This window comes from Lepisosteus platostomus, unplaced genomic scaffold (assembly GCF_059453375.1).
Source record: "Lepisosteus platostomus isolate fLepPlt1 unplaced genomic scaffold, fLepPlt1.hap1 Scaffold_78_H1, whole genome shotgun sequence".
In the NCBI taxonomy this organism is placed as follows: domain Eukaryota; kingdom Metazoa; phylum Chordata; class Actinopteri; order Semionotiformes; family Lepisosteidae; genus Lepisosteus; species Lepisosteus platostomus.
Genome location: NW_028291690.1, coordinates 88,846 through 103,208, shown reverse-complemented (window position 1 = coordinate 103,208; position 14,363 = coordinate 88,846). Strand labels below are relative to the sequence as shown.

The 14,363-nt window shown below is 46.1% G+C and overlaps 10 non-coding genes across 10 annotated transcripts; 5 read left to right on the top strand and 5 right to left on the bottom strand.

Annotated features, from left to right (window-relative positions):
• Positions 1–112: 112 nt before the first annotated feature.
• LOC148631320 (U1 spliceosomal RNA) lies at positions 113–276 on the top strand. Its single transcript, XR_015934776.1, has one exon. It is a non-coding gene; the product is annotated as a U1 spliceosomal RNA (small nuclear RNA).
• Positions 277–913: 637 nt separating this feature from the next.
• On the bottom strand, positions 914–1,032 carry LOC148631319 (5S ribosomal RNA). Its single transcript, XR_015934789.1, has one exon. It is a non-coding gene; the product is annotated as a 5S ribosomal RNA (ribosomal RNA).
• A 1,292-nt stretch (positions 1,033–2,324) lies between these two features.
• Positions 2,325–2,466, top strand: LOC148631318 (U4 spliceosomal RNA). The gene has a single exon (XR_015934812.1). It is a non-coding gene; the product is annotated as a U4 spliceosomal RNA (small nuclear RNA).
• Positions 2,467–6,021: 3,555 nt separating this feature from the next.
• On the bottom strand, positions 6,022–6,163 carry LOC148631317 (U4 spliceosomal RNA). Its single transcript, XR_015934816.1, has one exon. It is a non-coding gene; the product is annotated as a U4 spliceosomal RNA (small nuclear RNA).
• A 1,170-nt stretch (positions 6,164–7,333) lies between these two features.
• LOC148631316 (U4 spliceosomal RNA) lies at positions 7,334–7,475 on the bottom strand. The gene has a single exon (XR_015934805.1). It is a non-coding gene; the product is annotated as a U4 spliceosomal RNA (small nuclear RNA).
• Positions 7,476–7,702: 227 nt separating this feature from the next.
• LOC148631315 (U5 spliceosomal RNA) lies at positions 7,703–7,819 on the bottom strand. Its single transcript, XR_015934793.1, has one exon. It is a non-coding gene; the product is annotated as a U5 spliceosomal RNA (small nuclear RNA).
• Positions 7,820–8,765: 946 nt separating this feature from the next.
• On the top strand, positions 8,766–8,839 carry trnan-guu (transfer RNA asparagine (anticodon GUU)). The gene has a single exon. It is a non-coding gene; the product is annotated as a tRNA-Asn (tRNA).
• Positions 8,840–10,381: 1,542 nt separating this feature from the next.
• trnas-uga (transfer RNA serine (anticodon UGA)) lies at positions 10,382–10,463 on the top strand. The gene has a single exon. It is a non-coding gene; the product is annotated as a tRNA-Ser (tRNA).
• Positions 10,464–12,015: 1,552 nt separating this feature from the next.
• trnaq-uug (transfer RNA glutamine (anticodon UUG)) lies at positions 12,016–12,088 on the bottom strand. Its single transcript has one exon. It is a non-coding gene; the product is annotated as a tRNA-Gln (tRNA).
• Positions 12,089–13,281: 1,193 nt separating this feature from the next.
• Positions 13,282–13,355, top strand: trnan-guu (transfer RNA asparagine (anticodon GUU)). Its single transcript has one exon. It is a non-coding gene; the product is annotated as a tRNA-Asn (tRNA).
• The last annotated feature ends 1,008 nt before the right edge of the window (positions 13,356–14,363 follow it).

Genomic DNA, 14,363 nt, shown 5'->3' with positions numbered 1-14,363 from the left:
TGTGTGAAAGAGTGGGCCCAGCAGGAGGCGGTGGCGTGCGGGGCGAGGAGGTGGCCTAGGCTGCGCGATTTGTGCTGTGGGTGCGGGCCGCTTGCAGGGGCATGTTTAACTCATACTTACCTGGCAGGGGAGATACCTTGATCAAGAAGGAGGTTCACCCAGGGCGAGGCTCGGCCATTGCACTCCGGCTGTGTTGACCCCTGCGAATTCCCCAAATGTGGGAATCTCGACTGCATAATTTCTAGAAGTGGGGGACTGCGTTCGCGCTCTCCCCTGATGTGCTTGGTCCAAAATCAGATACGGGAGGGTTAGGACACCACGAGCTGCGTGGCTGCGGAAGGATCCCGGTTCGACAGGAGTGGACGCCGCTGCTGGTTCTCGCTGGCTTTTAGTTAGGGGTCCGGAGAAGCATCTCAAGCTAGTTCCACTACTCCTTCCGGACGTTCATTCCCTTTTCAAAGTCAGTCGTTTTGCTGTAGTCTGCGTTCTTTAGGCTGATTATCGAGGTTAGCCTTTATTTGGTCATGGGGGGCCTCGGTACTGTATGCTGAGTCTAAAGACAGTTTCACCCGTTTTCTGATTGCTCGGTTCTGTACCAGTGCAGACATGTCAAACAGTGAATGGCTGTACCTCTATTGTATCCGTGCTCAATGAATGAAATCGGTAACAAATGAATATATGTCTAGTTATACGAAAAACGAGTGGTTTATCGACTCATCTTCATTTGCAGATTTAGAGGCAGCTTCGATATTCGTTTTACAGACGGGTTTTTTTTTTTTGAATATGGGTCACACACATGCCACAGCAACAAAACATCTCTAGAGATGAGGCTATAGATCACCTTTCCATCCTGCAGGTTTTCCTCCCAAAGCCTACGGCACCAACGGCGACCCCTGCTGGCCGGGAGAGCAAGAGCTTATAGCACCTGGTATTCCCAGGCGGTCTCCCATCCAAGTACTAACCAGGCCCGACCCTGCTTAGCTTCCAAGATCAGACGAGATCGGGCGTGTTCAGAGTGGTGTGGCCGTAAGCGAAAGCCCTGGCGCCTGACTCGCTACTTGAAGCTGTGTGTGGCGGGGGCTCCGTGCCCCCCGAGCGGGACTGAAGGATCGTTCGTGTGCAACTCTTTGGAAAGGAGCTGCTTTCCAAATCGCATTGCGTGCCTGGATGTTGGCGAATGCGCTCCCTTGTGTTGGCTCGTCCCGCACTGGAGGAGGACAAAGAATCTGCACGGAGGAGCACCAGGCAAGTCTTCAGTGCACAGCACTCTGGAAACATTTCGGGGCTGTCGCGTGTTTATTTCAGCACGTAAAGCGCACCGGTCCAACACTTCGGCCGGGCGCGCGGCGCCTCCGCCCTCTTGCTGCCCCTGCAGCTGCTTCACTTTTCCCTTTAGTTGCCATCGATTTTTTTGTAGTGCTATACATATACGATTGAGGTATCTTAGAGTTCTCCTTCGAAGACCCAGCACTCTCTTTTCTTTTCCCAGTGTTACTCATATCGGACTTTTTAAACCTAAAAAAAAATCGTTTTTTTTTCTTTCAATTATAACTGAAGTTTAAACAACTAGTGTTAAGTCCTTATTTTTCTGTAGTCAAAAAAAGCAAAAATTAACATTCAGGTCATGAAAAACTCAAAAAAACTCCCCAACCACTAAACTTTACCTCCCACCTGAGCGCCATCTTGAACGCCCCTACCACCAGAGAATGCTCACGATTTCGGAAGCTGTCTCCGGGACGTGCTGATTCCACACATCCTGAATAAATCATGATATTGTTAGTTGCTGTAGCTAGACGTTCAAATGAGTTTCATGGCCAGATGGACTGTTTCCTCCAGCGGTATAATATTGCAGTGAGACAGCACGATGCCTGCAAGACTATGTCACGCTAAACGCCACAGATTGTGTTTGTCCGTTCGTGTCAGTCGTCCCGCAGCCACGGGAAGTGGGACACAAACATGCTGCAATGCTTTCAAGACGTTAGGATTTGTTTGTGCAACATCCAAGAGGAGTACTTGTGGCTTGAATGTGAACTGTACGTGCCCGCCCCCTTTCCTCTGTAGTGCATGAGTTCCTCCCGGCATGCCCTTCGTCATTGTTCTGTCATCTTGTATTTAAAGGGTTGTATTTCTGCTGCTGAAAATAAGAAACGGTTTTCTCACAACGCCCTTTGTTCCCAACGGAGCCCTTGTCTGTCATGAAATTCTTCAAAACCTCAAGCTAGAAGAAGAAGAAGACGACAAATATGAAGCGTTATAGCAACGACATGCCATGACACGATCGATAACGATTTCCATAGGATCCCCGCGGTTGCCTGGCAACCGTCAGCTTTGCGCAGTGGCAGTATCGTAGCCTGTGAGGGTTAGCCGAGGCGTGATTATTGCTAGTTGAAAACTTTTCCCAATACCCCGCTTCCGCCGGTTTGCAATACAATCGGCGAAAGCAATTTTTGACAGTCTCGTCAGAGACTGAGCAAGGTGTTTAAAGACAGATTTGGTCACGGTGATATCATGGTAGAAAGAAACGAACTTGTTACGTGTCAACAGAAACGCTCTTTCAGCTTTATGCAGAGAACAGCGTCTGTCGAGATTACTTTTGTGTCAGCGCGAAACGCCGTGTGCTTGTCAGTATGATTTCATATTGCTCGTAGCGGCGCCTGGCTTTTGTCTGTCAAACGTTAGGTTGCGCTTCTTCATGCTGCATCGTCGGCATGAGTGGAGCATTTTAAACGTCTGTACTTACTGCGCCCCATAAGAAATCGTTTGTCCCCATTCAAAAGAGATTGTGCGATGTCCTGCAGCGTTCGAAAAGCAAACCTTTGACAGTTTGAAAAGAGGAATTTATTCTGCTTCCTGTGCGTGCAGTAGTTACAAAGTTGAACGTCTTTACACGATCTGCTGCAGTTTTCAGTGGGTGGGCTTTGTCAAATGGCTTGGAAAAACGCACTGTGTTTCTGCTCGGGAAACATCATGAGCAGTGTCCTGCATGTTTTCTGTGTATAGCTGTCTTTTAACGCATACAGAATTCATTCGAAATCATTGATTTCTCCAATTAACAAGGGTCTCTTTTTGAACCTGCCAGAAGCATTCTTACAATGTAACAGATTTACTCCGGGGAAGGGCAGCATGACATTGAGAGTAGCTCAAGCTTTCAGCACCTTTATCTGACTGCATGTATGCAGACTCTGCTCAGAATCCCCTGTAAGATTCTCCTTCAATTCCGTTTTGCAGTGCTTTAGCTCTTTCAAAAGGCTTCGCTTTGCTAGTCACAATCCAAGGCTCATGACAGCATTTGAAAACATTCGCAACTGCGTTGGCCGGGAATCGAACCTGGGTTAACTGCTTTGAAGGCAGCTATGCGCAACACTGGCTCGCTCCAGAATAAATCTCACGTCGAGGGCATATTTTTTTCCATTTTACCGTGAGTCGGGCTCAGCTGCACAGAGGAGAGAGCAGAGCAATGAGGTCACGGGGACAGGGGAGTCACACGCTGGCGGTTTGAATACGCGGAAGATCACTGAGGGATCCACAGTATATGGACCCTCCGTGCGCCATCAGTCCGCACTCCGGACTCTGAATCCTGCCATCCGAGTTAAGATCTCGGCGGAACCTGAGGCGCAGTTCCTTCTTAAAACGTAATCTGGTGAGCATTTCTAGAATCGTACTTGTATAGATGCAGCCTTTAATGTGTTGCTAGGTTAAAATTTATGACTTCTTGAACTTCAGTAGGCAACTGCCCTCTTGATTTCGGATTTAATTTCTTTATTACAGGGGCGCTTTTATGATGACAGAGTCATGTTCAGGTACTTTGCTTGATGGAGGAAGCTCATTTCGGACTCTGTGATCTGATCACCTGGAAAGGTCTGCTGTACTACTACAAGAGAGAAGTAGAGTCTGGAGGAAGGGACAATTTTATGATGCTTTGGAAGGTAATGTTTTTTTTTTCTTTGAAATCGAAATGAATCAGAATATCAGTGCAAAAGACAAACTCTTGGTTTGGTTTAAAGAGATATGGTTTTAAAACAGACAAAATGTAGAAAACAGGTGTTTCTCACTTTTGGAAAAGAATGGACCGGGGATAATATTTTACTAGTTGCAGTGCTAAGCTCACTGGGTTACAGTCCTGCAGTGTAACACCAGGGCCAGTGGTGCAATGGATAATGTGTCTGACGATGGATTAGGAGTTTGGAGGTTCGACTCCTGCCTGGCGCTGGTTGTTTTTAAACACATCAGCCTACTCCCTAAGTAGCCTGTGCGACTTACTGCATTGTAATCGTACCCAGTAAGAGATTTCCTTCATGTAAATGAACTGCACCTGACAGCTTTAGAAAAACACCTGGGCTCAGTACGGTGCTGAGAGCTCAAGTTGTGTATAATGTAATAATTTAGGTAGAATAGATTCTAATAATATAATGATCCAGTGTGCTGCACTACTTCACTGTTTCACTGCTCTATGCCTTCTGGAAATAAATCCTCAGACTACTTACTGCCCTGGGCATGTACCAATAAATTACAGGAGCACATCTATATATCACTGCGTTGAAGCAGGAGACACAATCACTGCAAACACATCCTAAATACAGTGTTCCAGCACCTTTGACCTCATCCAGAACGTATCATTTCTTGAAAGGAATTGCTGTCCGAATGCACATCTGAATCCCAAACAGAATCTCTAGTAAAATCCGATCATTTGTGAAACAGGTAAATGTCTTAGGGGCCCATTCCTCATTCTCAAGACACATGTATGCAGTACGTACACCATGCATTGAGCAATAGGGATTAAAGACACCACAGGTAAGGTTAGAAGACATTCTGACTATATTCTAAAATATTGGACTCATATTCTTATGATGGCAGACATGAGTCTGTGTTTAAAACCGGGGTTAATGGACATTATATGACTGTCAATTCTGTTTTGTTTTGGAGACTCTTGGCTGCCTATGTGGTACAGTGCAGCGTGAAGAAAACATTTTCCAAAACTGTGTCAGCTCAAAAGTTGTAAGAAAACCTTTCCAGCTGCTTTAACTCTCTTCATTTTTGTCATTTAATTGTCTGTCGGCACTATGTGGCAGCGTTGCATGACAACCCATCTCACCACGGAAAGGAACCTAACAGCTTTTGTAAGAGAGGAGAAAACGACCTGGCCTGTATGGAGATCGAACCCACGACCTTGGCGGTATTAGCACCACGCTCTAACCAACTGAGCTAACCAGCCTCACGACAGCAATCCTCTCTGTGCTGCAAAAAATCGAACTCAGGGAATTTCTTTTGCCCTCCTTTGAATAGAAAGCCGTGTAATTCAGTGTACGGGCTTTCTCGTGCAGTTTCATGGTTCTTGTAACCCAAATCCTACACTGGCGTGAAGTGACCCCCCATTTCACAGCATTTTTCAGCTGATTTAAAATGTACCTAAAGGAGAAGCATTATTGAAGACCATCAATTACCAAGAGCTTTTGTCAAAGGTTTTGGTGGTCATTTTTAATGACCACAGAGCGCTGTGACCTCGGTTTTACATCTCATCCAAGAGACAGCGCCCTTTTACAACACAGCGTCTCCGTCACTATGCTGGGGCATTGGGACCCGCACAGACCTCAGGTTGAGCGCCCCCCCACCGGCACCATTAACACCGCTTCCAGCTGGAAACTTTGTTTTTCCCTGTAGCTCACCCTCATCCGGGTACTGACCTGGCTAACAAATGCTTTGCTTCAGTGGGTTTTCAGTTGCGAGTTGCAAGGGGATGCAAGTGATGGAGCCGCTCGCTGCAAAAGCCACTGCTTTGGCTGGGAATCGAACCAGAGCCTCCCACGTGGGAAGTGAGAATTCTACCACTGAACCACCAATGCTCGGTACCCAGGCCTTCAAAAAAGACGCTTTTTTGGTGCTCTGTTAAAAAAGCGTCGATATTACCTCTTTCAAAAGGCTTCACTTTCCTAGTCACATTCCAAGGCTCATTGAACCCGGGCTGTTTCCTCCAGCGGTATAGTATTGCAGTTAGACAGCACGATGCCTGCAAGACTATGTCACGCTCTGACGAGACTGTCAAAAATTGCTTTCGCCGATTGTATTGCAAACCGGCGGAAGCGGGGTATTGGGAAAAGTTTTCAACTAGCAATAATCGCGCCTCGGCTAAACCTCACAGGCTACGATACTGCCAATGCGCAAATCTGACGGTTGCCAGGCAACCGCGGGGATCCTATGGAAATCGTTATCAATCGTCTCATGGCATGTCGTTGCTGTAACGCTTCATATTTGTCGTCTTCTTCTTCTAGCTTGAGGTTTTGAAGAATTTCATGACAGACAAGGGCTCCGTCGGGAACAAAGGGCGTTGTGAGAAAACCGTTGCTTATTTTCAGCAGCAGAAATACAACCCTTTAAATACAAGATGACAGAACAATGACGAAGGGCATGCCGGGAGGAACTCATGCACTACAGAGGAAAGGGGGCGGGCACGTACAGTTCACATTCAAGCCACAAGTACTCTTCTCGGATGTTGCACAAACAAATCCTAACGTCCTGAAAGCATTGCAGCATGTTTGTGTCCCACTTCCCGTGGCTGCAGGACGACTGACACGAACGGACAAACACAATCTGTGGCGTTTAGTGTGACATAGTCTTGCAGGCATCGTGCTGTCTCACTGCAATACTATACCGCTGGAGGAAACAGCCCGGGTTCGATGAGCCTTGGAATGTGACTAGGAAAGTGAAGCCTTTTGAAAGAGGTAAAGCACTGCACAACGGAACTGAGGGAGAATCTTACAATGATTTCGAATGAATTCTGTATGCGTTAAAAGACAGCTATACACAGAAAACATGCAGGACACTGCTCATGATGTTTCCCGAGCCGAAACACAGTGCGTTTTTCCAAGCCATCTGACAAAGCCCGCCCACTGAAAACTGCAGCAGATCGTGTAAAGACGTTCAACTTTGTAACTACTGCACGCACAGGAAGCAGAATAAATTCCTCTTTTCAAACTGTCAAAGGTTTGCTTTGCGAACGCTGCAGGGCATCGCACAATCTCTTTTGAACGGGGACAAACGATTTCTTATGGGGCGCAGTAAGTACAGACGTTTAAAAAGCTCCACTCATGCCGACGATGCAGCATGAAGAAGCGCAACCTAACGTTTGACAGACAAAAGCCGGGCGCCGCTACGAGCAATATGAAATCAAACTGACAGCACACGGCGTTTCGCGCTGACTCAAAAGTGATCTCGACAGACGCTGTTCTCTGCATAACGCTGAAAGAGCTAAAGAGCGTTTCTGTTGAGACGTAACAAGCTTGTTTCTTTCTACCATGATGTTACCATGACAAAATCTGTCTTTAAACACCTTGCTCAGTCTCTGACGAGACTGTCAAAAATTGCTTTCGCCGATTGTATTGCAAACCGGCGGAAGCGGGGTATTGGGAAAAGTTTTCAACTAGCAATAATCGCGCCTCGGCTAAACCTCACAGGCTACGATACTGCCACTGCGCAAAGCTGACGGTTGCCAGGCAACCGCGGGGATCCTATGGAAATCGTTATCAATCGTCTCATGGCATGTCGTTGCTGTAACGCTTCATATTTCACAGCATATTCCCGCCCCCCAAAGAAAAGAGCGCCAATCAGAGAGGCGGAGACCGAGGACTCGCAGAGCAGACGGCCACAGTCGCCGTAATAAGAGCGATTGTGAGCGGTTTTAGTTTCTCTCTTTGACCAGCCCAGCTGCGCCCCACGCGAAGGCAGGGAAGCACAAAAATTGTATGGAACTCATTCATGTTCCTCTCCATGGAAATCTTTAGTAAAAGGCAAAAGATTTGTACGAGATGAAGAGAAACCAGAGTGCGTGGCTGGACAGCTGCAGGAGCCCAGGCCGCCTTCAAGGCCTCTGCCCTGCCGGTCGTGGTTGGCAATGCACCTGGCCTTACAAACGAGCCAGTGGGGCCCGTTCAGCTCTGGGCTCATCGCCTGCGGCTCTCGGCTTACCTGGCAGGGGAGATACCTTGATCAGCCTGTAGTTAGAGTAGTTGGATTGTTTTCTTGTTTTGTGGAAGCAGTGTTTGTTTTGCAGTTTGAGATGGCAACCTTTGGATCCCGCAAGAATGCTGTACGTTTTGAGCTTTTGGATGACCTCTTCATGGATCGTATGCAGTTCAGCAGAAAAGTGTTACAGAAGGAACGTGGCTTTGAACCTCGGCACTTGGATTTCATCTTCGCTCTCCCAGGTCAGAAAGCATTTGAGGTTGTTTTTGCTACCTATTCTCTGTTTGAACAATGTGTGGATGTGTTTGAGGCAAAAAGAGGGAAAGTTCCTGCCCTTGAGAAGATCAACTTGCAGCCTCTGACACAGAGAGAGAGGAAAACGGTGCATGTTGTTATGTTCTCGGAACTGGCAAAGACGGAGGACATTCACACCTGGCTTAAGCAGTACTGCACCGTCCACCATGGAACTGAGGTTAGAGATGTTGACGGTATAAAAACAGGAGCAAGGAAATTCGAGGTTCGCTTGCTACCGGACAATGTAAATGGAGGCTTAAGGCACCTGCCCTCTACAATCCGGCTGGGTGCCTGCAATGGCTATGTTTTTTATGTGGGACAACCAAAGGTGTGTCGGCGCTGTGGTGTTGTGGGACACCTGGCATCGTCCATACATTTCAAAATCCATACAGCTTGTGAAAGATGAAATCCATTTCTTGGTTGTCAGTGGAAAAAGATTGCCGGCTGCAAGAAGCGCAAGTGATTGTTTTCTTTGACCATAAACCTGCAAATGTAGGGAGCACAAGCGGCCGTCAGTCTCTGTGGCGCAATCGGTTAGCGCGTTCGGCTGTTAACCGAAAGGTTGGTGGTTCAAGCCCACCCAGGGACGCATGTCTCAGTTTTTCCAATGTAAACATCATCACCGCTAAAGAAGATGGCGCAGAAGGCTCCACAGTCGAAACGTTGTGCTTCTTTTCTTCTCTTTTCAGCATGGAGTAAACCTTTGCTTGATCCTTTGCAGCCTACGCATGCTGACACAGCTACCTTTCTCTTAACGCGCCTCAATCATTATTCACCAAAACCATCAGCAGAATGTGTCGCCTTTGTGGTGATGTCACTCCTCTGCTTCACAAATGTCCTTAGTGACGGACCATTTCTTTCTGCCATTTTTCCGGAGCGGTTATTGATTGCTCCATCATTTCCCTCATACTTTCCATCCCTAGATTGAAAAAAAAAAAAACAGAAACAGGCTGACAGGACGACAATCAAATTGCAAAAACTCATCAAAGCACTCGATAGAGTATTTGAATCCACAAGTAGCTACGAGCAACTTTGTCCTGGCTTGCATGAAAGTCGGAAAATGTCAAAAAGAAAAAGATGGTGGCTTTTTCATATCTGTTCTTTTATTTTTAGTTCGTTGGCTCTTCTGTCCATTGTCCTCCTGCCTGGCTCTTGACCTGTGACTGTCTGAACGCACACATTAGACTTTCAGGCGGGGGATTTGTCCTGAGCCTCTGTGAAAGACCCACCCACCCCCATAAATAACTGCTCTAGAAACACATGAATGCAAAACTAAACCACAGCTTAAAGAGGAGCTCCAACTCAGTGCCATACTAATGTAAACGAAGTAATACTAAGACATGTTCTTATGGATTTGTCTTACCCTGAGATATGTAATTGGATTTCAGGATTAACTTCCTCATTCAATGTACTGGTGATTCTTTGCCTGGTCAGTACCTGGGTGGGAGACCTCCAGCGAACAATTAAGCTTGCTGCTGGAAGTGGTGTTAAGAGACTCTTAGGATCTTCCAGAGGTGTCTGTCCAATAGCACTAGTTGCCTTAGAGCTGGCTCAAACATTGCTCAAGAGTCTACCTTTCACAGATGCGCAAAGATGAATGATGGGGGTGCACGCTTCAAGGAGCCTTCCAACTGTAGGGACCGATTAGAGACGATCCGTAGCATGTGTTCGTTTCCATATACGCCCCGTGTCTCAACGGTAGGACAGAGTCAAATACTGCCTCGACACGTAACAGCGTTATATTAAACCGCAGGACTTGAGGGCTGTTTTGTTTGAATGTTCAAGGCATTGGTAAGAGCGTAGGTCAAGGGCCATTGGTGCATCTCCTGTAACTGGAGTAAAAATGCTATTCAAAGTGCAGTGACTAAAATCGTCGTCCACATGTCTCCGTTGTTGATTGCTTTCTGTCTAAGAACGTTCTGTTTTCATGTCCGAACGGGGAGACTTTATCATTCCAACTTGAAGCCACCCTTAAGTCCTCTGAGGTGTGTGTGTGTGTGTGTGCTTGCACGTATGGCGTAAAAGGTTTCTTAAACGGAGAGCGAACTTGAAAAAAGTTGCCTCCGCTGCTGCCGCCGCCTCGCACTCCCTGTTCCATTGTAGCAAGAAGGCAGCGGCCGCGGCGCTCGCTGTACTCGTGGCCGAGTGGTTAAGGTGACGGACTTGAAATCTGTTGGGGTCTCCCCGCGCAGGTTCAAATCCTGCCGACTACGGCGTCCTTTGCATTTGGTTGCGTGCGTGTAAAAGGACCAGCGCGTTTCGTTTTCGCTGGGACCTTTAACACTCTAAATCGCCTGGACCCGCAGCCTGTGAAATCGATTCTTCAGCACCCACGAAGGACGCTTTGCCGCTGGACACAGATAACGATGCTTTTCTGCAACGAGCTTTCCAGCTGAATTTTCTCGGCAGCTCCGTACTGAACCTGTTCTCCATTGCAACATAGCGGAGGCTCGTCACGTCTATAGCAAGGCTGTGTAGGACCGCATACGCCACAGTGACTTGTACACAGACCACATGAAAGGCAAGCAAAATACACTTTTAAAATTCCAAAGACTCACAAGGTCAGAGAAACAGCGATGACCTGAACAGATCTGTTACAGAAGTCTAGGTTGACCTTTTTAGAGCTGTAATTGCATTTTTGTTTAATAGAAGATCAAATCTACTCGCATGTACCAGCACCTTACAGTTTATTGATGTTAATTCTGTTTAAGTAATAAGATTGCTAACGATGTTGGACTTTAGCCGGTGTTTTTTAGAACAAATTGCTTACACTTCTGTAAGGAATACGCAGTACGTGCCTTTGTCAGTCATTGCTCACCATACCTGTAACTTTCTTATCTAACTCACTTCCTCAAATGGTGAAGGTCCACAAACATAAATGAAAAAAAAAACCCTTGTTGTAGATGAGGTGCACAAAAAAGCAGCCCCTGATAGTGTATAACACATTTATACTATTGCAGAGACACATGTAACATATATATATATAATGTATATATATGAAACAGAAATAGAAACAGAAACAGGAATCGCTTACTCACCTGGAGAATCTCTGTAGGAATATCTAGCATTTATCAATGGAAATAAAAGCTGCTTTAATACAGTGCATGTTCAAACTCAAACCCTCAGCTGCTGTTCTTGTTTGTTTTGGGACAAATTGCAACTGAGCATCGCATGAGCCGTTACGTACCCTTATCTGTTAGGGAATTTCAAGGGAGGAGTTAGGTCAGAATGGGTAGGCTGCAAAACAACAAGTAAAGATTTATTCCAAGATGAAACGTTGTGGCGGTTTTCTTATCTTTTCAGCATGGACTAAACATTTACGTTTTCCTTATATGCTATATATGTATATATTAGCACCAATGTCGTTCTTAAAAACTAACATGAAATTGTCAGGGACATTCAGCTATATACAAAGACGAGACAGACAAAGTAATAATTCTGTATTAACGTGGCCTACATATTGACGCAATGATCGAACTATCTGACATGTTCTGATTCAGATCCCCTGCAGTTCATGCCAATTAGAACAATAGCAATGCTGAGTCCTCCCCACCCTACTGAGCACAAATTCAGCTGCTCTCCAGTTCTTTTCTGCATGTTTTTTCATTGCAATTGAGCTCGGAGCTGGAGATGATCTCCATACAGTTCTGTGTTCACCAGCCCGCACTTGCGTGCTAATTTACGGGTTGTGGCAAATGCTTTTCTATAGTTCATATACATGACGGCAACCTGTTACCGAGGAACCTAAGAGGTTTAAAAGCCTCGCGAGCCAGGCAGGACTCGAACTTACAATCTTCTGATCCAAAGTCAGAAGCGTTATCCATTACGCCACTGGCCCATAGAACACGTGCTTGCACTCCACCACAGAGAGCTCTACACTGCTACTAGTAGTACACTTCCCCATCTAAATTTTCACAGCAAGAAACTTGTGTTTCCTACTATTTTTATCAGGTTTAAAATATCATCTCCTTAAAACAGAAAAAGTGTTGATGTGTCGTGCTGAAATTCCGATTGATTTTGAATTCAAAGAAAAAAGGTTTTCTTCCAAAACACCATGAAATTGTCACATCTTGCAGACAATAGGTGTATTCCATGTTGAAAAGAGAAGAAAGAAAACCATGGAGCCTTTTACAGGTGTGAGGCTTCTTCAGGTGTGAGAAGACCTCACAGTCGAAACGCTGTGTTTCCGTTTTTCTCTTTTCAGCATGCAATAAACCTATTACTTGTTCCTTTGCAGCCGAGGCATGCTGACGTAGGTACCCAGCTGAACATCTTGCAGACTCTACAGTACTTCTCTCCTGTAGAAGTAAAGCAGGGCTTGCTGGGTGAGCTTTTGCTCCGGTAAATTAGGTCACGTGTCATGTTAAATCACTTCTTCTAAACACAACATTTGCTGGTGCTAGCTTTCCCCATGAAAAGAGACATTTCCCTTACAGTACATGACATATCGTTTTTATTCTATCAATAAGTATAGAAATTAAACAAAAGAAAAAATGGTGTCGCCAAAGAATGCACAGCTCTGTCGCCTTGGGGAGGTGTCAAGGGCATTGAGCTCCTTGGACATGAAAAGTGCCCGATAAATGCCATTTCTCATCATTTCTCTTGGCGTCAGTTCTGCTATTAAATGGGACGGAGGCAACGGGCTCAGAGAGCAGGTTAAGTGCACACCGAACGCAGATGTGTCCAAGTGTCTGTAAAAGCGCGGTGCTCCGCTGGCGCTGTTCCCTAGTGGCTTAAAATGCCTGCCTGGTAAGCAGGCGATCCTGGGTCTGAATACCAGCGGTGCCTCTCTCCGTGTCTTGTTGTGCCGAATGTCTCATTTCAGACAAACATGTACAGCTTGGTTCAGTTTAATGCAAGAATTCATTTCCTTTCTGGAATAACTTGTTTTTGAAGAAATCCATACAGCTTGTGAAAGATGAAATCCATTTCTTGGTTGTCAGTGGAAAAAGATTGCCGGCTGCAAGAAGCGCAAGTGATTATTTTCTTTGACCATAAACCTGCAAATGTAGGGAGCACAAGCGGCCGTCAGTCTCTGTGGCGCAATCGGTTAGCGCGTTCGGCTGTTAACCGAAAGGTTGGTGGTTCAAGCCCACCCAGGGACGCATGTCTCCGTTTTTCCAATGTAAACATCATCACCGCTAAAGAAGATGGCGCAGAAGGCTCCACAGTCGAAACGTTGTGCTTCTTTTCTTCTCTTTTCAGCATGGAGTAAACCTTTGCTTGATCCTTTGCAGCCTACGCATGCTGACACAGCTACCTTTCTCTTAACGCGCCTCAATCATTATTCACCAAAACCATCAGCAGAATGTGTCGCCTTTGTGGTGATGTCAGTCCTCTGCTTCACAAATGTCCTTAGTGACGGACCATTTCTTTCTGCCATTTTTCCGGAGCGGTTATTGATTGCTCCATCATTTCCCTCATACTTTCCATCCCTAGATTGAAAAAAAAAAAACAGAAACAGGCTGACAGGACGACAATCAAATTGCAAAAACTCATCAAAGCACTCGATAGAGTATTTGAATCCACAAGTAGCTACAAGCAACTTTGTCCTGGCTTGCGTGAAAGTCGGAAAATGTCAAAAAGAAAAAGATGGTGGCTTTTTCATATCTGTTCTTTTATTTTTAGTTCGTTGGCTCTTCTGTCCATTGTCCTCCTGCCTGGCTCTTGACCTGTGACTCTCTGAACGCACACATTAGACTTTCAGGCGGGGGATTTGTCCTGAGCCTCTGTGAAAGACCCACCCACCCCCATAAATAACTGCTCTAGAAACACATGAATGCAAAACTAAACCACAGCTTAAAGAGGAGCTTGTCATGACCGCCAGGCAGTTAAGACCAACTCTTAAGCAATCTAAACAGCACCAGCAGCGGGTGATTATTAACAAACGCCGCCGCACAAGTTAACCCACCTGCACACACTCCACCGTGCGGTACGCAGTGCTATTTTTACCATCTTTACCTGCTTCCCGCTGGTATTGAGTCTAGTCCTTGAGAGCTCTACCTGGCGTTTCTGCCTTTTCGACTTTGGACCTCGCCTCTCACCTCGGACTGTTTGCCACCAGTGTTCTCCCTGGATTACGACTTACCTTACGCCTCTTGACCACGAAACAA